Below are 19889 nucleotides of genomic sequence, written 5' to 3'. Positions count from 1 at the left end.
AATGGGTGAGACCCTTCCAATTTTGCTTTTGTCTGTGTGTTTAATAACCTAAAAGAGGTATAAGGCTATATTCTGTTGCCAGTAACTGTGGGATTTGATGCTACATATATATATATACTGTATGCTAATAGCAGGACCACTGTCCGTTACCCCTGTATCACTGTGCATTATAACAGTCTTACCATCACCGTAAACACACTTTATTGTTATCCCCTAATGGTAATTGTCCAACGGTATCCCGACTCAGTGTAAGAATACGGGCCTTGGCTACCCGCAGGGTGATCCAATTTTGAATGTATTTTAATATATTACACATTTTTAATGATTAAGATTAAAGGCTAAGTTTTAGATTTATTTCTCACTGGTGCTGTCTACTTAAACTAATTGTGAGCATTGTCCCTGCAGAGTCACAAACTGGTGAATCTAGTTGCTTATAAATATCTGACATGAAATCAGAGTAAATCGTTCCCGATTTAGATCAATTAGGAACCAAAATTATTTATATTTGCCAAATGCCAGAATAAATAGAGAGAGAGGATATTTTAGGAAATTTTTGTTACTTTCTACAAAGTCAAAAGTTTACATACACTAAGTACTATGCGTTTAAACAATATGGAACAGCCTATATGATGATGTCATGTCTTTGGAAGCCTCTGATAGGTTTATTGGCATTATCTGAGTTAATTAGAGACACAATATCTGAAGGTGCCTTGTTCATCTGTACAAACAATTATATGCAAGTACAACCAAGATGGGAATGTCCAGCCATCATACCACTCAGAAAGTAGATAGGTTCTGTGTACCAGAGATGAACGTGCTTTGGTCAGACATGTGCATATCAACCCAAGAACAAAAGCAAATGTGAAGATGCTAGCGGAAGCTGGTAAGATTGTGTCATTATCCACAGTGAAACCAGTACTGCATTAACATGGGCTGAAAGTCCACTCTGCCAGAAAGAACCCGTTACTCCAAAAGAAACATAAAAAGTCAGATAAATGTTTGCGATGCACAAAAGAACAAAGACTTTAATTTTTGGTCTGCCAGGAAAAGCACTTTGCAAACAGGCTTTAATTTCAAGCAAGGGCCACTTCAGAAATATCACTAGTGATAAATGCAAGCCCGGGGAAGCTTTAAATAAATACATCCACCAGATAAAAGGACAGACTGAATTGCAGCATTAGAAACACTTGTTGGCAGAAAGGCAATGAACACAAAGTGATCAGAACTAAAACAGCAATGGAATCTGACTGTGGCTCAGTTGCGAGGAGAACAAACCACGGCACAGGAGATTTTCGGATCAAATCCAAAGCAAGACAGAAGCTTTGCTATGGGGTAAGATACTGTTGATCAATTTCTTGGGGGCATATAGGTATCATAATGTGAACATCATGAAAAGGAGGATTGTTTAAAACCAATTCTAACTGAACACATACATTTTCTGGGCAATTCATTGATCAAACACCCTTTTTGATTTTTTTCTGTTAAGCTCCTTGAACAGTCGAGCATGTGCATTCAAAAGTTTAGAGAATGTCACATTAAGTTCCCCTGAAAAGATTAAAGTGCATTTTAGGATCATCCTGAAATTTCACCGGAAAGCCAAATAACCTAACGTTTTGTAGTGTACAAAACTAGTAGTGTATTTTTTGTAGTGTATTTTCTATCAATAGCAATAATATAAACTTGAAGGCTTTTTCCAATTGTATTTAGTGAAAAAGTATTAAAATTTACATGAATGTCCACAATAATTTTAAATAGGTTACAGGACTAGAGGTGGATATCTCTATGATGAACTTCCATGGGTTCGCTCACCTCTAGCTATAACACAAGACAGTATAAATATACATAACCACTCAAAAAAATAAATGCATATGTAATTTCATATTGTCTCTCCAGTAAAGGAGACAAACTCTAGCACAGCGCCACCTATTGGAAGTAGCGATCCTAAAAGTCACAAGTGGATTTTCAACAATACTTTGCAATATGACTCAGGATATATAAGCCAGATCAGAATCCCAATTTGCAGACACGGTGTTTCGGGGTGCTTGCCCCTCGTCAGTGCAAAGTATGGGGGTGTCTGATCTGGCTCATGAGAAAGCTATGTGGGGACCACGGGGGAACACTATTCTCCTTAAGGAGACTTTGCAAGCCAGTCTGGCTGCCAGGTAAGGGGACTTATAGCTGCAATGCCCCTCTGGGAAATATTCAAATTGTCTCTCCAGTAAAGGAGACAAACTCTAGCACAGCGCCACCTATTGGAAGTAGCGATCCTAAAAGTCACAAGTGGATTTTCAACAATCCTTTGCAATATGACTCAGGATATATAAGCCAGATCAGAATCCCAATTTGCAGACACGGTGTTTCGGGGTGCTTGCCCCTCGTCAGTGCAAAGTATGGGGGTGTCTGATCTGGCTCATGAGAAAGCTATGTGGGGACCACGGGGGAACACTATTCTCCTTAAGGAGACTTTGCAAGCCAGTCTGGCTGCCAGGTAAGGGGACTTATAGCTGCAATGCCCCTCTGGGAAATATTCAAATTGTCTCTCCAGTAAAGGAGACAAACTCTAGCACAGCGCCACCTATTGGAAGTAGCGATCCTAAAAGTCACAAGTGGATTTTCAACAATCCTTTGCAATATGACTCAGGATATATAAGCCAGATCAGAATCCCAATTTGCAGACACGGTGTTTCGGGGTGCTTGCCCCTCGTCAGTGCAAAGTATGGGGGTGTCTGATCTGGCTCATGAGAAAGCTATGTGGGGACCACGGGGGAACACTATTCTCCTTAAGGAGACTTTGCAAGCCAGTCTGGCTGCCAGGTAAGGGGACTTATAGCTGCAATGCCCCTCTGGGAAATATTCAAATTGTCTCTCCAGTAAAGGAGACAAACTCTAGCACAGCGCCACCTATTGGAAGTAGCGATCCTAAAAGTCACAAGTGGATTTTCAACAATCCTTTGCAATATGACTCAGGATATATAAGCCAGATCAGAATCCCAATTTGCAGACACGGTGTTTCGGGGTGCTTGCCCCTCGTCAGTGCAAAGTATGGGGGTGTCTGATCTGGCTCATGAGAAAGCTATGTGGGGACCACGGGGGAACACTATTCTCCTTAAGGAGACTTTGCAAGCCAGTCTGGCTGCCAGGTAAGGGGACTTATAGCTGCAATGCCCCTCTGGGAAATATTCAAATTGTCTCTCCAGTAAAGGAGACAAACTCTAGCACAGCGCCACCTATTGGAAGTAGCGATCCTAAAAGTCACAAGTGGATTTTCAACAATCCTTTGCAATATGACTCAGGATATATAAGCCAGATCAGAATCCCAATTTGCAGACACGGTGTTTCGGGGTGCTTGCCCCTCGTCAGTGCAAAGTATGGGGGTGTCTGATCTGGCTCATGAGAAAGCTATGTGGGGACCACGGGGGAACACTATTCTCCTTAAGGAGACTTTGCAAGCCAGTCTGGCTGCCAGGTAAGGGGACTTATAGCTGCAATGCCCCTCTGGGAAATATTCAAATTGTCTCTCCAGTAAAGGAGACAAACTCTAGCACAGCGCCACCTATTGGAAGTAGCGATCCTAAAAGTCACAAGTGGATTTTCAACAATACTTTGCAATATGACTCAGGATATATAAGCCAGATCAGAATCCCAATTTGCAGACACGGTGTTTCGGGGTGCTTGCCCCTCGTCAGTGCAAAGTATGGGGGTGTCTGATCTGGCTCATGAGAAAGCTATGTGGGGACCACGGGGGAACACTATTCTCCTTAAGGAGACTTTGCAAGCCAGTCTGGCTGCCAGGTAAGGGGACTTATAGCTGCAATGCCCCTCTGGGAAATATTCAAATTGTCTCTCCAGTAAAGGAGACAAACTCTAGCACAGCGCCACCTATTGGAAGTAGCGATCCTAAAAGTCACAAGTGGATTTTCAACAATACTTTGCAATATGACTCAGGATATATAAGCCAGATCAGAATCCCAATTTGCAGACACGGTGTTTCGGGGTGCTTGCCCCTCGTCAGTGCAAAGTATGGGGGTGTCTGATCTGGCTCATGAGAAAGCTATGTGGGGACCACGGGGGAACACTATTCTCCTTAAGGAGACTTTGCAAGCCAGTCTGGCTGCCAGGTAAGGGGACTTATAGCTGCAATGCCCCTCTGGGAAATATTCAAATTGTCTCTCCAGTAAAGGAGACAAACTCTAGCACAGCGCCACCTATTGGAAGTAGCGATCCTAAAAGTCACAAGTGGATTTTCAACAATCCTTTGCAATATGACTCAGGATATATAAGCCAGATCAGAATCCCAATTTGCAGACACGGTGTTTCGGGGTGCTTGCCCCTCGTCAGTGCAAAGTATGGGGGTGTCTGATCTGGCTCATGAGAAAGCTATGTGGGGACCACGGGGGAACACTATTCTCCTTAAGGAGACTTTGCAAGCCAGTCTGGCTGCCAGGTAAGGGGACTTATAGCTGCAATGCCCCTCTGGGAAATATTCAAATTGTCTCTCCAGTAAAGGAGACAAACTCTAGCACAGCGCCACCTATTGGAAGTAGCGATCCTAAAAGTCACAAGTGGATTTTCAACAATCCTTTGCAATATGACTCAGGATATATAAGCCAGATCAGAATCCCAATTTGCAGACACGGTGTTTCGGGGTGCTTGCCCCTCGTCAGTGCAAAGTATGGGGGTGTCTGATCTGGCTCATGAGAAAGCTATGTGGGGACCACGGGGGAACACTATTCTCCTTAAGGAGACTTTGCAAGCCAGTCTGGCTGCCAGGTAAGGGGACTTATAGCTGCAATGCCCCTCTGGGAAATATTCAAATTGTCTCTCCAGTAAAGGAGACAAACTCTAGCACAGCGCCACCTATTGGAAGTAGCGATCCTAAAAGTCACAAGTGGATTTTCAACAATCCTTTGCAATATGACTCAGGATATATAAGCCAGATCAGAATCCCAATTTGCAGACACGGTGTTTCGGGGTGCTTGCCCCTCGTCAGTGCAAAGTATGGGGGTGTCTGATCTGGCTCATGAGAAAGCTATGTGGGGACCACGGGGGAACACTATTCTCCTTAAGGAGACTTTGCAAGCCAGTCTGGCTGCCAGGTAAGGGGACTTATAGCTGCAATGCCCCTCTGGGAAATATTCAAATTGTCTCTCCAGTAAAGGAGACAAACTCTAGCACAGCGCCACCTATTGGAAGTAGCGATCCTAAAAGTCACAAGTGGATTTTCAACAATACTTTGCAATATGACTCAGGATATATAAGCCAGATCAGAATCCCAATTTGCAGACACGGTGTTTCGGGGTGCTTGCCCCTCGTCAGTGCAAAGTATGGGGGTGTCTGATCTGGCTCATGAGAAAGCTATGTGGGGACCACGGGGGAACACTATTCTCCTTAAGGAGACTTTGCAAGCCAGTCTGGCTGCCAGGTAAGGGGACTTATAGCTGCAATGCCCCTCTGGGAAATATTCAAATTGTCTCTCCAGTAAAGGAGACAAACTCTAGCACAGCGCCACCTATTGGAAGTAGCGATCCTAAAAGTCACAAGTGGATTTTCAACAATCCTTTGCAATATGACTCAGGATATATAAGCCAGATCAGAATCCCAATTTGCAGACACGGTGTTTCGGGGTGCTTGCCCCTCGTCAGTGCAAAGTATGGGGGTGTCTGATCTGGCTCATGAGAAAGCTATGTGGGGACCACGGGGGAACACTATTCTCCTTAAGGAGACTTTGCAAGCCAGTCTGGCTGCCAGGTAAGGGGACTTATAGCTGCAATGCCCCTCTGGGAAATATTCAAATTGTCTCTCCAGTAAAGGAGACAAACTCTAGCACAGCGCCACCTGTTGGAAGTAGCGATCCTAAAAGTCACAAGTGGATTTTCAACAATCCTTTGCAATATGACTCAGGATATATAAGCCAGATCAGAATCCCAATTTGCAGACACGGTGTTTCGGGGTGCTTGCCCCTCGTCAGTGCAAAGTATGGGGGTGTCTGATCTGGCTCATGAGAAAGCTATGTGGGGACCACGGGGGAACACTATTCTCCTTAAGGAGACTTTGCAAGCCAGTCTGGCTGCCAGGTAAGGGGACTTATAGCTGCAATGCCCCTCTGGGAAATATTCAAATTGTCTCTCCAGTAAAGGAGACAAACTCTAGCACAGCGCCACCTATTGGAAGTAGCGATCCTAAAAGTCACAAGTGGATTTTCAACAATCCTTTGCAATATGACTCAGGATATATAAGCCAGATCAGAATCCCAATTTGCAGACACGGTGTTTCGGGGTGCTTGCCCCTCGTCAGTGCAAAGTATGGGGGTGTCTGATCTGGCTCATGAGAAAGCTATGTGGGGACCACGGGGGAACACTATTCTCCTTAAGGAGACTTTGCAAGCCAGTCTGGCTGCCAGGTAAGGGGACTTATAGCTGCAATGCCCCTCTGGGAAATATTCAAATTGTCTCTCCAGTAAAGGAGACAAACTCTAGCACAGCGCCACCTATTGGAAGTAGCGATCCTAAAAGTCACAAGTGGATTTTCAACAATCCTTTGCAATATGACTCAGGATATATAAGCCAGATCAGAATCCCAATTTGCAGACACGGTGTTTCGGGGTGCTTGCCCCTCGTCAGTGCAAAGTATGGGGGTGTCTGATCTGGCTCATGAGAAAGCTATGTGGGGACCACGGGGGAACACTATTCTCCTTAAGGAGACTTTGCAAGCCAGTCTGGCTGCCAGGTAAGGGGACTTATAGCTGCAATGCCCCTCTGGGAAATATTCAAATTGTCTCTCCAGTAAAGGAGACAAACTCTAGCACAGCGCCACCTATTGGAAGTAGCGATCCTAAAAGTCACAAGTGGATTTTCAACAATCCTTTGCAATATGACTCAGGATATATAAGCCAGATCAGAATCCCAATTTGCAGACACGGTGTTTCGGGGTGCTTGCCCCTCGTCAGTGCAAAGTATGGGGGTGTCTGATCATGTAATTTCATGAAATATTCAAGAACAACAAACTTACATATATAAATGTGGGAAACACAAAAGGAAGTTTTACACAAAATGCATCAAATACTTTTGTAGTCTAAGTGATCAATAAACTCTGAGGTAACGTTGCTATGACATATGTAGCATGTATAAATATATTATCTAGTAAAATAAAATTAAATAGCTGAGACTTATATGGGGACCAAATTCAGGTCAGATAACCGAGATCAATCCCAGTCCAGAAAGGTTTGTTTTTGGTTTTTTTTACCCGGTTATCTGCAAGTCCGCCCATCACTAGTAGATTTACAAAATACTAACAAAATAATAAAAATTAAAATTTCAATTTTTAGGTACAAAACAATAACAACACATTACCATGCAAAGAATCTGCATAACTAATCGTATGCTAAATAGATGGAAGTCAAAATCATGTATGAGATAGCCATGATGATTGTCTATAAAATGAAGGTAATCTTACGCTCAAAGATATAATGGATGGTGAGATATGGAGCCTGAAAATCAAAAGTATAATGGTCAATTACTTTGCAGAAATCTCAAATTTCTTGTTCCTTCTCCTTCAACCACATACAAATGTAAACTACTTTTCTGGTACTTCATCTGTTAAGTCATGTCTCGTACAATATAAACTACCTAAGGAAACCTGCAGAGTGTTGAAATAATCTATGCTGTATGTGAATGTCTAACTCAGCTCAAGGTCAGAAACATATTTGGTGTTACATTTCAAGGAGACATTAAAGAGGGCCTGTCATCAGGGCGCCTCTGAGAACAATATTGTCAGAGTATTAGGCCACTTTGAAGAATTTTCCCCCACAGCGCAATCTGGCAATCCAGTAGCTGTGAGGCCTGGAAACCTTAAAGGAGCCTTTAAGGTAGACTTCAAGCTTCCAGGAGTTCCAAGCTGTTGGGACACCTGGAGGATGTGAACTCTTATCTGACTCCACAGCTTCCAGGTGTCCCAACAGCTTGGAACTCCTGGAACTTTAACTGCTCCTTAACTTTAAGGAAGCCTTTAAGGTTTCTGGAGTTTCCAGTCACTGGGACTTCTGATGCCTGTGAACTGTTGTAGAAGTCCGCATACAGAGCCCATGCATGGACACTAGGTGTCTGACACAGACCTCAAACTTTACAGTTCAGGTTTGCCCATCACTACTTACAGGGCTGGTAATGGGGGGTCTCATATACACATGTCCATTACCAACCAAGGGCATGATGGCAGCTGTTATTTTTGGAAAATCACAGCTGAGATTAACCCAATATATTACACCGATTGCCACTGCAGCATGGTAAGCAGTATAAGCCAAGTTAAGTCCCTAAATTGGCACATTGAATGGATGTACCAATTGTGGGGAGGTTGCAGGCTGCTATTTTTAGACTGAAGAGTGCCCAATAACCATAGAACTTCCAAGCCTGAGAATACCAGTCCCCAGCTGTACACTCTACCTGCGCTGCTTGTCACAAATAGGCGGGGGACTGCAAGTCCTTTTTTTCACTGCGCCTGACAATCACAATAATGGCAGTAGCAAAGATGGTTACTGTGATTTGCAAAGATGGCATTACTGTGATTGGAAGCAATTCCTGCATGTTTAGTGGCTGAACATCAGGCGCCAAACATGTGGGCGGGGGATTTGAAATTCATAAGGAGAATACCAAAATACTCGAAAAGTAACGATTATCCCGAATACCTTAATATTCTTGCAAGTAACGAACAGTGCCGAATATATTCACTCATGACTAATCCTTACCAGAAATCTACCAAGCAAATTAGGTATTGAAAATCAGAATCAATAGCAGAAATTGTAGTATGTATAAGCATAAAGTTGGGAATTGAATATATATTCTGACATTTTTACTAATCTGTCATACTGTTTACCAATTTTTAGAGCAAAAATAAATAAATTCAATGAACAATGTTTATTTTTATTTTTTTCAGTAAGAAAAGCAAATGGTATATATACGTATATATAGCTCTTTAAATACCACTGCACTTGTAATTTAAACATTTTTATCAAATGCAAAGAAACACATTGCCATCTAAAGGCTTAGCAATAAATAACACATATTGTATATGCAAATGCATATCATGCTGCCTATAATAAAATCATTTCTTTTAAAATTGTGTACAATTGTTTTAATTTTAATCTACAAACATTTATTTTATTCAGCATTTCTTTTCAGAAAAATACCTTTAAACCTAAAGTTGAATGATGGTAGCATAATTTAACTTGTAAACTCTATTATGCAAACACAAAATTGCCAAGTTGTTAAAAGGAAATGGTGAAAATAACTCTTCCACTTCACAAAAGGGAGAAAAAGGAAAAAGGTTGATTTAAGAATTATCGCCAACATGCCCGTACAGATTGATATATACTTGAACTGTATTGCTGCATTGAACCAGCTTTGGTCACAAATCACATGTGCAGAATGAAGGCATGGAGACACAATGATTCACTTCTTGATAGGTCCAGAATATAAAATATCAAGTGGTGTCTGCACATTGTAGGCAAAAGAAGCAAAGTGCAGTTAGTTAAAGTGGGAGTTCATTGGTGTGCATGTCGCGGGCGGGGAGGACGCCACTGCGCTGCGCTCGCTAACGCTCGGGTCCGGCACTGCTGCGATGGCTGCTCGGTGGCTCGAGCGGTGGGCCGGATCTGAGGACTCGAGCGGCGCTCCTCACCCGTGAGTAAAAGGAGTGGTTGGTTTGGGGAATTTAGTCTGTGACGCTACCCACGGGTCGTGGTGAAGATAGGCACCACCGCTGCTTATGACGGGGATCCCGAGAGCAATGGTAAGGAGCAGCTGGTATGTTGTTTTCCCCCTCCGTGGGTAGGGGTTGGTGGTCCCGGGGCCCGATGATGTGACAGGGAGGCAGGGTTGGTGAGGTGCAGGGTTGCAGGGACAGCGCGGCGTGGTGCCGGATGGCATGGGTGTACTCACTCAGCAAGAAAGGTACAAAGTCCTCGGTAAACCAAACGGCTGGATGGACGGGTCCCGCAGCCGGCTGCAGTGTCTCTCCCCGGACAGGTGATGGTGGCTGTCTTTCTCTGCACCTTGATGTTCTCCTTCTGACTACTATGGATTCCCAACGGTAGTCCGCTCCCCTGTGTATGGGTACCGGAGGAGCCCGTTTGCCCGCAGGCACTGGCCCTTAGGTCTCTAGCCTTAGGCAGTAGCTGTATACCCTCACGGTGTGGGCCGTTGCCTTCAATTGGGACTTTTGCTGTTATGAAACCCCTGGGGTTCCAGTCACATTCGGATCTGACTATTGATGGCGGATCCAAGCCTGGTCGCGGTCCGATGGCCCTGCCTGGGTGTGCTGGCTTCACTTCGCTTCCCGGTCGGTACCGGCGGGCCATCGCCCGACCCCGGTCCTACGGTTCCGCGTTGCTTCACCACTCCTGCAGACGGCCACCACCGTCTGCCAACCTTGCTGTCAGTGCCTAGGCCACAAACCCAGACACCCAAGTGTTCACTCCTCACTCTTCAAACTCCAAACTCTAAACTGTCACTTTTCCCGCCTCCAGGCCTGTGAACTCCTTGGTGGGTGGGGCCAACCACTTGGCTCCGCCCCACCTGGTGTGGACATCAGACACTGGAGGGAGGCAACAAGGATTTTGTGTTTGGCTAATGTTACTGTCTAGTGGGGGTGGGGGTGTATGTATGTTACCTGTGACGACCTGGCTAGTCCAGGGCACCACATTCCCCCTTGGTGAAATGCAGAATGTCCGCGGGCTGCCCGTCCATCACCAGTTATATTTTTCAGCTGTAAAATATAAATTAACATGTAAACATATAAAACATAAGCATTTTTGTCAGGTCACTTCAAACGTTGCACATATAAAACACTTTTAATAATGACGGACGGACGGATGTCTTCCAGTCTCCCACTCAAGCAACCTAGCCCTGATGCTGCCCCTAAGAAGTGGGCAGCACCCCTTGACCCCAGTCCAGGTTCAGGCTGCCCGAGCGGGAACGGGTATGGTTACTCGCACCCGGCTGTCACTTCAGGGGACCCCACGTCCAGGGGGACTCCTGACCCCCGGAGGATGGCCACCGGTCCTGGTGGTGGCCGAGCCCCAGCCTGCTCTGCTGCGGGCCCTTCCTCCAATCTGCCTCTCTGGAGGTGGCTCCAACGGAAAATCACCCCTCAACTTATTTACAAGCCCACAAGTTCGTGGGTGGCCTGCCAGTTCTCGGCCATGTCCATGAGTAGTTTCTCATGCAGGGGGGGTAAAAGCACACAGGGTCCCTCCGAGGACAACTTGCCGGCAACGGCCGGAATAATCACATGGACAATCATATGAAGGTTCACGGTTCATTAAAGTCATTCAATCAAAACTGCTGAGGGTCCCAACGGGGGACAACTGCTTGCAACGGTGAACCGCTGCCACTACTTAAGGTCATACTCCTCAAGGATCTCTTCCTGCTCCACATCCGGACGGCTTGGTGGAGGAGGGGGCTAGGGCCACATCTGCTCACTGCGGCTCTTCCTCTGCTTTACATCCAGAGCGAACCAGCCCCTCTCTCAGCAGTGGCGGGTATAAGTCACTAGGTCGCCCGGCAATAGATCACGACCTGGATGGCCCATGGGGAGGTGCGAATTGACATCGCGGCGGGCCACGAATACTTCGACCTCCAGGCCCGGATCATAGATAAAGCCAAACCCCCTCCGTTGGTCGAACTGCCGGACTTGACCCTCGTACACTGGGCCCCGCACCCGAAAGGTGGCATGACGGAGTGCATCCTTCTCCCTGATCACTCTCGCCATCACTTCGGCCCTCTGCTGCTCTCTGGCGGCAATCTCCCGGCCCAACGGGTTTGGTTCCCTGTCCCAGTATGGGGCGTTGGCAGACCCCTGCGCCCGGGTCTGGCCCCGCTGGACCGCACCCACACCGGCCACTACCGGTTCTCTTTCGTGGGGGTCCTGCGGTGACATGGCCTGGACTGTGGCTTTGCACTTGCAGCCCGGCGCAGCCTCAACCGAGGCGGGGGACTCAGGGTTAGCTGACCTCACCGGTTGAGCCTTTGGGCCAGCAGTGGCCGGTTCTTCCACGGCCGGGCGGACTGCCGGAGCCGGGACGGCTTCAGGTGCGGCCACTTCCGGGGCTGATGGCTCATGGTCGCGGACGGCTTCTTCCCGCCGGGCCTTCCACGGTAGCGAGAGGGACACAGGCCGTTCCCAAACAACGCCCCCAGGCCGGTCCTCTAGGGCAGATGGGTTGGATTCCGCTACCGGTGTTGGGGGTAGCGGACCGAGCGGAGGGGCAACAGCAGCCGGTACGGATGGCGGGGGAAGCAGGAGAGTGAGCAGGCGCAGGCCGAGCCCCTCAGCCGCAACGGCCGGTCCTTCTCGGACATAGGGGCATGGGTCGCTTACCCGCTCCTCCAACTCTGTCTCCACCTCGCATCTCCGCACGGCCGCCGCTACCTCCTCCATCTCGGCCACCCAATCCTCCACCAGGAACCAGACCTGGGCTTGAAGGTGGTAGCACATCTGTGCGGTCCGGGCTTCCACCCACGCCGCTGTTCCTGGTGTGGGCTCGGGGATTTCCGCGGTGCCAGACGGACGGAACATCATGCGCAGCCGTGTTCCAGGAACCAAATGCTTGCAGAGTCCTGGCGTCCCTGCTTTTATAGCCTCGGCTACATCAGGCAGACACACTCTCGCGCCCCCTTGGTACTCTTCAGCACTTCTGTTTGTTGGGGGCGGGGCTTCGCTTTCGCGCCTTCCCTGCTCAGAGAAGATGCTCAAGCGAGAGGTTTTCGCGCCAAGATGGCGGCGCTTCAAAATTTTCGGCCGGACGCCGCCGGCGGAGATCACAAGGCGCACTTCTACTGGTAAATAGAGGGGTTCAATCCTGTTCATGACGCCAAGTTGTCGCGGGCGGAGAGGACGCCACTGCGCTGCGCTCGCTAACGCTCAGGTACGGTGCTGCAGTGATGACTGCTCGGTGGCTCGAGCGGTCGGCCGGATCCAGGGACTTGAGCGGCGCTCCTCGCCCGTGAGTGAAAGGGGTGGTTGGTTTGGGGAATTTAGTCCGTGACGCGACCCACGGGTCGTGGTGAAGATAGGCACCACCACTGCTGATGACGGGGATCCCGGGAGCGATGGTAAGGAGCAGCTGGGATGTTGTTTTCCCCCTCAGTGGGTAGGGGTTGGTGGTCCCGGGGCCCGATGATGTGACGGGGAGGCAGGGTTGGTGAGGTGCAGGGTTGCAGGGACAGCGTGGTGCGGTGCCGGATGGCACAGGTGTACTCACTCAGCAAGAAAGGTACAAAGTCCTCGGTAAACCACACAGCTGGATGGACGGGTCCCACAGCCGGCTGCAGTGTCTCTCCCCGGACAGGTGATGGTGGCTGTCTTTCCCTGCACCTTGATGTTCTCCTTCTGACTACTATGGATTCCCAACGGTAGTCCGCTCCCCGGTGTATGGGTACCGGAGGAGCCCGTTTGCCTGCAGGCGCTGGCCCTTGGGTCTCTAGCCTCAGGCGGTAGCTGTATACCCTCACAGTGTGGGCGGTTGCCTTCAATCGGGACTTTTGCTGTTATGAAACCCCTGGGGTTCCAGTCACATTCGGATCTCACTATTGACGGGTTGCTGTCAGTGCCTGGGCCACAAACCCAGACACCCAGGTGTTCACTCCTCACTCTTCAAACTCCAAACTCTAAACTGTCACTTTTCCCGCCTCCAGGCCTGTGAACTCCTCGGTGGGTGGGGCCAACTGCTTGGCTCCGCCCCACCTGGTGTGGACATCAGACACTGGAGGGAGGCAACAAGGATTTTGTGTTTGGCTAATGTTACTGTATAGTGGAGGTGGGGGTGTATGTATGTTACCTGTGACGACCTGGCTAGTCCAGGGCGCCCCATACATCACAATGCTGCCAGTCAAAGAGCATGCACAGATTTTTTTTTGTGACAGATATTGCAAGTGACTTGTATGACTTGCAACATGTCTCATGACAATTTCCCTACACCGAATGCGGTTTGGCTGTGTTTTCTGGGCTTGGTAGTAACCATTGTACGCAGTAAAGAGATAATTGCTATAATAGGAATGTAGTGAAACAAACAAATTTCATGCCACAACAACTTCAAGTGACTACCAAGCTTACTGCCAAAGTACTAAAGCACGTAGCGACTGTTCCTGTTATAGCGTAACTTCCAAGTACGACCATTGTAGATGTACAGATCAGTTAGTTCAACCCTAGTTCTCAATTCAGGTCAGCGCACTCAGGCCATGAGCTGGAGCTGTGCAAATTTTTTAGCTTCCAGGTTCCCCGGTGAGGCGTTTGATTTGCCGACTTTGCGTGCAGTGCACATGTGATGTATAAACAGCCAGGCTAATGAAAAGCCAAGCCTGGAATCCCAGAGGTTAAAAAAATCCTGTCTACAGCCAAAGAGCATTAATCTAGATCAGAGGTCTCAAACACGCGGCCCGCTTTGGCCGGCGGTAGCCATTGGTATAATGCAGACTGCTCCTCTGAGCAGCATCGCAAATGATTCAAGTATAGTAAAGTCATGCCGGCGCCGGCCCCCGGACATAGAGCTGCAATCGTCATGGGCCGCAACAAGCAGATACATGCTCACAATCAGAACCCGCTGCGTCCTGGATGCGGCGGGTCCTCACCTGCGGGGCTGCAAGTCTCCTCCTTAGGAGACAGCAGCTGCCTGCGATCAGAGTTCAGGGTGCTGCGGTCTCCTCGCTGTGTTCTCCGCAGCATAAATTGACATGCTGCGGGTACTGTACATCACAGTGTTTTGGACGCAGCAGAAACATGCTGCATTCAAAACGCTACAAACACTGATCGTGGGCACACAGGGAACGGAAGAAAGGTGAGGAGAATTTTTTTTTGCGTATTACTAAAGGCTGGGCACAATACCACAAGGATGAGCACAGTACTGCAGGGCACAACACTGCAGGACACAATACTGCAGGACACAATACTGCAGGGCACAAGGATGAGCACAATGCTACAAGGATGGGCACAATAATGCAGGGCATAATACTACAAGGATGAGCACAATACAATTGAGCACAATACTACAAGGATGGGTACAATGCTACTGGGCACAATACTACAAGAATGAGCACAATACTACTGGGCACAATACTACAAAGATGAGCACAATACTACAACGATGGGCACAGTACTGCAGGACACAATACTGCAGAACACAATATTGTTGGGCACAAGGATGAGCACAATACTACAAGGATGGGCACAATACTGCAGGACACAATACTACAAGGGTGGGTGCAATACTACTGGGCACAATACTACTGGGCACAATATCACAAGGATGGGCACAATACTACTGGGCACAATACTACAATGATGGGCATAATACTACTGGGCACAATATTACAGGGATTAGCACAATCCTACTGAGCACAATGCTACAGGGCTCAATGATTGGCACAATACTACAGGGCACAATACCACAAGGATGGGCACAATACTAAAAGGATGGGCACAATACTACTGGGCACAATACCACAAGGATGGGGGATATTACTACAGGGCACACAGATGGGGACATTACTAATATATGTTGGCTAAGATTACTATATGATGCTGCTAATTTTAAAACAATATTACAAGAAGGTGATAAAATTCAAAATAAAGAATGACATTTTCTTTTTTTTTGCACCATTAAAAATTATTTTTTTATATATATAACCTTAATAAAACAAAAAAATGCAGGTTTGTTCTAATAAAATAGCAAAAAATGTTCAAAAAAATTATCCAAAGATGTATGGAAAAAAACCTATGGATTCATTAAAAATGTCACTTTGTCCTGCAAAGAATGCGGCCCCTCTCAATTTTTTTTTCTATATGCAGCCCATACACCCAGCTGAATTTGAGACCCCTGATCTAGATCAATAACTGAGGTTGCACAAAGTGATCTGCACATCTCTTGTCAGTCACCATGAAGACCTCTCTCAATACTCTCAATACTATATAGTAACCTTTATGACTGTATTCTTATTTGGAGACTGAGATCTTTATGCTTGCCTGCCTCACATTGAGTGAACTAGTTTGAGTTTACCTCTGCCATGTCTGTGCCAAACAATAAGACATCTGTGTATGTGGAGCTCTGACTGGGGTCAACGAGAAAGATACAAACACTGAGCCACTTACAGTGTATACAAGTAAGAAAATTGTTTTTCTTTTGCAAACTCTTTGACATTCAACAGAACAACATGGATCTACAGCAGGTGAAGTATGTATTAAATACATCACCAATTTTCAAAGTAAATATATTTGCTATTGACATGAATTTCTCAGCAAATGTCAGTAGAAACCCATCCAATCCACACAAGCAAAGAAATCAAACCATAGATGTCCACAAATTTAAAATAGTCCAAATAGGAGAATGAAGCAGCAACTCGACCTGGTAGTTGACAAACTTTTAATCTGTATCTACACATGACAACATAAGCGGGGAGTGGAAGGGGAGTGCGGGGACGGCAGATGGAAAAAATATAAGAAGAAGAAAAAATATAAGTTTATGTCCCATGGAAATATTACTTAGCTCCATGAGACAATAATGATATATAAGCAATTGGACAATAGAAAATTTGTCACACGATTTCTACTAAACTTGTCAATATCGCACTTGTGGCTGTAAAGTAACACTTAGGTAGATGGTGGAACTTGGGTGGGAAGAAGTGCTGTTCAACTCTTGTAACACAGATTTTCCTAGAATAGTTGATGGACTCCATATACAGAGCCTCTTAGTGACAGAAGAGCAGAATTCCCCTCAAATTACCCCATGTTAGAAACTCCACTCCTCTGGTAATTTTTAATACAGCTGTAGCATCGATTTTGACTTTATGGGTGTTTTCCTGAAACAAGCAGCAGACACAGGGAGCCATTTTGTGTTTCCAGAGCCTTTGTGTTGCCAGTAACGTGAAAGCTCCCTATATTTCTGTTAACAGATGAAAGACCTGAGCTGGGACTTGTGTTTATTGTGGATTGAGTTGAAGCTTTTATTAGAAAAACTTTGCATAACATTTTGGGCCACATTTATCCTGTGCTCTATGCTGAGCACTTACATTGGGGTTTCCATCTAACTCTCTGAATAACATGATTCAGATAAAACCACCATTGCATCCATTCACTATAATGGGACAGCAGAGATACTGTGCACTTCCTCTGGCCTCTGTTCTCAGTTGCCCTTCTTTTTAGAAGTGCACAAAACTGTGTTTGGCTGCAACCATAACACAAAGTCCAAGGTGACTTCATCAGCCTCCTCATAGAGAATCTTTGGCCAGTGTTCTGTCTCAATCATGTATTTCAGAGATTTAAACGGAAACCGGGATGTAAGTGCTCAGTGTAGACCACAGTATAAATGTGAGCCACGCCTTATAGCGATCTTTTGGGAGAAAGAATTAAGAAATTAACAACAGTTGAAAAATTGCTTTTATTTATTTTTACACCATTCATCGTTAAATATAAGTGGTTGAATGACTTTATTTTTCGGAAACAAAGATGGTCCTTCCACAGCACAAAGTTCAAGGGCAATTAGCCCACGCAATGAGATGCTTGTTTAACATACAAGGAGTCCACTCAGATATTGCATCATGGCAGAATTGTGACGCTGTCATATTTATTTATTCTTCGGGTCAGTACGATACCAGATTTATTTTGTTTTTTTTATGTTTGGCTATCACTAGAGATGAGCGAACCTCTGAAGGATCGAGTTCAGTTCGTCGAACGGAGGCCAGGTTCGACAAACGTTTGACGAACCATTCGACGAACCTCTCGAACCCCAGTGAAAACAATGGGAGGCACACACAAACACTTAAAAACACATAGAAAACACCTTCAAAGGTGTCCAAAAGGTGACAAACAACTCCCAAGACACCAAAAACACATGGGAAAGTGACAAGGACATATACTCATGCAAAAACAAAACAGCTGGATGAGGAAAAAAATGAGGAGACACAGATATAGGCATGTCATGCCCTTCTAAAATCATGTAAAACACATCAAGGGTACTCCAAGCTGAGTCTCCCTTTTTTCCAAAAATTGGGCCCCACAGACACCACTTCAGTGATGTCACTTGTGCCCCAGTTGCAAACTTGACAGGTAGATTTGCATGAAGCACAGTCAAAAATACGCCAGCCTTAACTGTCCCCAGGATGACACCGGGGTAGGTAGCAAAGTCTTTGCTGAACCATGACTTGTTCATCTTGGCTCATTTTTAAAAACACCGCAAGGGTACTCCAAGGAGAGTCTCCCTTTTTTCCAAAAATTGGGCAACACAGACACCACTTCAGTGGCATCACTTGAGACCCAGTTGCAAACTGGATGTCTTGATTAGCATCAAGCACATTCAAAAATATGCCAGCCTTAACTGTCCCAAGGATGTCACCGGGGTAGGTAGCAAAGTCTTTGCTGAACCATGACTTGTTCATCTTGGCCCCTTTTTTAAAACACTGCAAGGTGACTCCAAGCAGAATCTTCTTTTTTCCAAAAATTGGGCCACACACACCACTTCAGTGGCATCACTTGAGCCCCAGTTGCAAACTGGATGTCTTGATTAGAATCAAGCACATTCAAAAATACGCCAGCCTTAACTATCCCCAGGATAACACCGGGGTAGGTAGCAAAGTCTTTGCTGAACCATGACTTGTTCATCTTGGCTCATTTTTAAAAACACCGCAAAGGGACTCCAAGCAGAGTCTTCCTTTTTTCCAAAAATTGGGCCACACATACCACTTCAGTGGCATCACTTGTACCCCAGTTGCAAACTGGATGTCTTAATTAGCATCAAGCACATTCAAAAATACGCCAGCCTTAACTATCCCCAGGATGACACTGGGGAAGGTAGCAAAGTCTTTGCTGAAATATGACTTGTTTATCTTGGCTCATTTTTAAAAACACCGCAAAGGGACTCCAAGCAGAGTCTCCCTTTTTTCCAAAAATTGCGCCACACACACCACTTCAGTGGCATCACTTGTACCCCAGTTGCAAACTGGATGTCTTGATTGGCATCAAGCATATTCAAAAATACGCCAGCCTTAACTGTCCCCAAGATGACACCGGGGTAGGTAGCAAAGTCTTTGCTGAACCATGACTTGTTCTTCTTGGATCATTTTTAAAAACACCGCAAGGGAACTCCAAGCAGAGTCTCCCTATTTTCCAAAAATTGGGCCACTCACACTACTTCAGTGGCATCACTTGTCACCCAGTTGCAAACTTGACAGGTTGATTTGAATGAAGCATATTCCAAAATATGCCAGCCTTTAATCTCCCCAGGATGACACAGGGGGTAGTAAAGTCCTTGCGGATCCATGACTTGTTCATCTTGATGAACGTTAGTCTGTCCACATTGTCACTGGACAGACGCATGCGCTTATCTGTCAGCCCACACCCAGCAGCACTGAAGACACGTTTAGAGACAATGCTGGCTGTGGGACACGACAAGATCTCCAAGGCGTAAGGGGCGAGCTCAGGCCAATTTTCAAGATTTGAAGCCCAAAATGAGCAAGGCTCCAGTTGCAAAGTCATGGCATCGATTTTCATTTGGAGATACTCCTGTATCATCCTCTCCAGCCGTTGACTATGTGTCAGACTTCTTGTCTCTTGTAGCCTTGCATTGGATGGTCTAAAGAAATTTTGAAACGATTCCATAAAATTGCTGTTACCAGCAACAGATACGGTTTGACTGATAATGACGAGACAGTCCCATGCTTGGCAAGTTACAACTGGGAGATTCACTCCACTGGTGTTTGGTGGAAAAGCTGAGCTAAGATTGAGTAACAGCTTCTGCTGATACTCCTGCATACGTGCGTCCCATTCTATGGCTGGAATTATTTCACCACATTTTGGCCTTGTACCGGGGATCTAATAGTGTGGCAACCCAGTAGTCATCATTACTTCTAATT

This window comes from Anomaloglossus baeobatrachus, chromosome 7 (genome assembly GCF_048569485.1).
Source record: "Anomaloglossus baeobatrachus isolate aAnoBae1 chromosome 7, aAnoBae1.hap1, whole genome shotgun sequence".
Lineage (NCBI taxonomy): Eukaryota > Metazoa > Chordata > Amphibia > Anura > Aromobatidae > Anomaloglossus > Anomaloglossus baeobatrachus.
Note: the sequence above shows the minus strand (reverse complement) of the source record.